The sequence below is a fragment of the Stegodyphus dumicola genome, chromosome 6 (genome assembly GCF_044657685.1).
Source record: "Stegodyphus dumicola isolate Sdum_Otavi_A_Nest chromosome 6, ASM4465768v1".
NCBI lineage: Eukaryota > Metazoa > Arthropoda > Arachnida > Araneae > Eresidae > Stegodyphus > Stegodyphus dumicola.
In genome coordinates this window covers 64,817,972-64,822,450 of record NC_140773.1, presented here as the reverse complement: position 1 = coordinate 64,822,450, position 4,479 = coordinate 64,817,972, and positions in this window count along the sequence as shown.

The window sequence follows — 4,479 nt, the reverse complement described above, 5'->3', positions numbered from 1 at the left end:
TCTTTCTGCACAGATGAGCGAAAAATCAAGCATAGGTGCGAAGGAAAGGTATATAGCAGTGCTCCGCAACTTTTCACTTGCGACGCACAAAAAATCTTTCTTGAATTTCGTGGCACACCAAAGAGTTCCGAGTTATCAAGGAAGTGCCGAAAAAATTCAAATGCTGACACATTTACAATCACACACACAACCACACAACAGTGAAATATATAAAAACATTTAAAACAAAAATATTATTAAGGAAAAAAAATTGTCATTGTGTATTAAATACATGATAAAAAATTGCAAAATGTCAAATACATGTATTTGATTGCGGCACACCTATATCCTACTCATGGCACACCGGTTGCGGAGCACTGGTATATAGAAAGGGGGGCAATTTCGTATTTCAGAGGAGAGTAAAAAGAACTTCGTATATTTTATACGAGTTCGAAAGGCCAGGAAGAAAAGATGGGACAAAATAAAGTAAAAAATAAATGGCCCAAAAGTAATGGAGAGGAAAAAAAAAATTATTTATAATTTAAAAAAAGGAAAAGGGTCTATAGAAAGAAAAGGAAAGGAAGTAAGAGAATTTTGTTTTAAAAAAAAACAAAAAAAAAAACCGCGAATGTGTCAAAGTGTAGTCAAAGGATGTTGTTATCATTTACATTAAATAGAGTCTTCCAGGTGCGTGTAATGAATGTGTTTTGTAAAGCTGAATAGATGTGTAGATGGGGGGAAATTAATAATAAAATATAAATATTGGGGGGTCCAGTCACATAACAGTGTAAGTCTAGTTTAGAAGCTAACTTTTGCTATAACAGGGAAACAAAAATTAAAAAATTTTTTAATTAATTATTTTTTTTAACATGGGAAAAAATATGTTATCATCCTCTACCTTGAGACACAGTAACAGAAGACACGTAAGATCAAGATACGTATAATATCATGCAAAATTATACATTAACTAAATTAACTTCATCTATTGTGGTTTCCAACATATTCATATACTCAGAAAACACCATCAGATAAAATCATAAATCTAAAACAAGGCGAGAACATATCAGCAAAAATAAGTAAGTAAATAAATTACAGAGTTTTTTTATTTTAATATTAATTAATTTTAAAAAAATAAGCATTTTATTTATTTATTAAGTTAACGGTCATAATTTATTATATGTGTACTATTTTATCAAGTTGAGGCACACTGTATTAATATATGCTTTTAATTTAAATAGATAGGAAATATAGATCAAAGGAGCAAAAACTACAAATCTATACATTGATTGAGGCCCAAGATCGTATTTTTTCCCTCTCGAGAAATTCCTCAAAGAAGGCCCAATGGGTAGCGCTAACAGACTACATTACTGATAAGGGCTGCTGATAAGGATAGCGTCTCTACGAGATGGTAACCAAAACACACACCAAAAAAAGAGCCACATGATTTAAAGCAATTACTAAGTATTTAAAGCCAGAACATAATAAAATGAGCATAATAATAATGATCATAATAAATAAATGAATTTAAAGGTACTTTAGTGACAGATATTTGGTTTAGCTTAGAGAAAAGAAGTTCTACTTATCTGAATGTTCCGTCTTGGTGTTGTAAAAGATTGCAAGGAAGATGAGGCCTTTAAATACGGGAAAACTGTCGGTTTTGAGAACGAGACAATGTAGAGGATATTCGCGAAAATTTTTCTTAAATAAATGACCTTTTTCTGAAAAAAAAAACTTTGAAAATTTAGGAGCTCTTCTAAGATCCTGCCTCCGTACGTGATCCTTTACATGCTAATCTCAAAAGTCGCCAACGAAATCTGACAGTTATGGTTACACCAGACAGAAGTCAACCGCTCCTCTTTATTCCGTGCTCTTGGTTCTTTCTACAGACCTTGGACAGCTCCTATATACCTACCTTAGGACAGAAGTATTATTGTGCACTCGCTAATTCTTTCTGCCCGTAGGTCGAAAAATTAAGGTTCAAAGAAGGGTTCAGTTACAAGGCTCATAGCAAGAGAACTAGATATCTAGTTGGCCTTGCGTAACGTAAGGCTCCTATATACCAGGCTGAATCATCAGGCATTCGCGCTCCCAAGTGTAAGGCTCCTATAAGCCTTAGCGTAACGAAGTATCTACACGTCCGACGTCGGACATTTAGCTCATACAAAGTAAAAATGCTAAAATGCCCGACTAGTTGCGTAGAGACATCTGCGCTTTTGTACACTTTCAATTTGCCATGCCAATATAGGGCCCTAGTCTGGACACCGTCGAGATAGAAGAACGGGTCGTTTTTTGCGATCTACTCGACAGAGGGTCCTAGTCTGGACACCGTCGAATTAGAAGAACGGGTCGTTTTTTCCGATCTACTCGACAGAGAGCGAGTCTGGTGTCATCGTCTCGATCATTACAAAGTTCGACGCGTCGGAAGTTTTTCCGTCAGCAGGACAGTGGCCGTTTAAGTTTCTGTCTGTCGTTTTAGAGCTAAACTGAGGACGGCGGAGGTCACGGATTGTTATTGAAAGTGTACGTAATAGATATTTTAATTTCTTAAGATTTGTGAAAAACTCGAGTATTTCACTATAGAAAGAACGCATTTGATGGTGACAATTCTACATTATTTATTTATTCTACATTACCAATGCCTTAATTAAATTTTAGTGAAAATAATATATTTGGTGTTTTCCTATTTCACATATAAAGAAGGGGTGCATACTTTTAATTTAAAATTGTAATTTTTAAACTAATGTATATATCAATGTATTTAATTTCATGTTTTGATGAGTAATTTAGGAATTTTGAAATTTTATGTTTTAAATTAAAATGTATTTTCCTCTACTTTTATTTAAATTTGTAGTATATAAAAATGTAATACATTAGACATGCATTAAAGACTATGCAGTATATAATTCAAACTATGCACATCCTAAATTCAACATTTACATTAAATTGCTTTCAGTTAAAATATTTATATAAGTAGTTTAACTGTACCGATATCAATGTCAATTTCCAATAGTTTCTAGAATCTTTTTCCCTCTATTATTTTTGGGCCATTTATTTTAAATTTTATTTTGTCCCATCTTTTCTTTCTGGCCTTTTGAACTCGTAAAAAATGTACGAAGTTCCTTTTTACTCTCCTCAAATACGAAATTGCCCCCTTTTTATATACCTTTCCTTCGCACCTATGCTTGATTTTTTGCCCATCGGTGCAGAAAGACTTAGCGGGTGCAAAACAAGACGTCTGTCTGTCTGTCTGTCAGTTTCTAGAATCTCCTGTATAAAACAAGTTAAATTCCTGCATAATTTTTGGTTAAATGTTTGTTAATATTATAATGCAAGATTTATAATTAGTTTAAGATTTTTTAATGTGGTCTCCTTTTAGATATTACATCAGTTTTGTGTATATTTATTCAGATCTAAAAAGAGCTTAGTTTGGGTTTTATGTAATTATGGCACAGCCTCGTGGGATATCTGCCTAAAGTGAGGGTTGCCTTCGTGGAGAACATTCTAAGGAAAACTAGCTCGTATACACGTAACACATGGGGAAAGCCACGAAAACGTCCATGCAACAAGCTCGTTCGCGGGATTCCAACCTTGGACCGAACGTCTAATCTTCAGCGATTTTACCGGCCGCTGGTGGGATCAATTTAAAAAGGGTATAAATATATATGTACTGCAATTTCTTTCACTGCATTTGTTAATATATTTATACAGTTATATATATATAACAAATTTTCTGTGCCTTAAACTTCTATGCTTTTGGAAGTTACCAATGATATATCTGTCATTACCAATGATATATTGGTAATGACAGATACTTTGGTAATGAAGCCCATACGTCCAGCCCGTTCCCGGGATTCAAACCTCGGACCGCACTACCAGTGTTCGGAGATTTTACCGCTCGGCCACTAGTAGGATCGACTTAAAACGGGCATAAATAGGAATATGTACTGCAATTTCCTTTCACTGCATATATTAATATATTTATAATACATTTATATATACATACAGTTATGTATTTAAAACAGGTTTTGTATGCCTTAATTTTTTATGCTTTTGGAAATTACGAGAAATATGTTGGTAATGACAGATATATTGGTTATCAGAGATATGTTGGTAATGTAACAAACCCTTTCGCAGTATTTGGACATCTGACCAAACTATTAGTGTTCAGCGATTTTACCACACGGTCACTGGTGGGATCGATTTAAAAAGGGTATAAATAGGAATACGTATTGCAATTTCCTTTCACTGCATATGTTAATATATATATATGTGTGTGTGTGTGTGTGTGTGTGTGCAAGATAATATGTTTTATGATTTAACCTACAGTTATTGAATTTTTTATTTTTCTTCCTATTACTTTTGTTAAAAGTTTGTTATATTTTTACACACTGCTTATTGGTATCTACGATACACAGTATATTTGTAGCTACGTGGTAGGTATAATTTCTGAATAAATAAAATTATTGATATAATCATGGGTTGCTAAAAATTAAAATATTT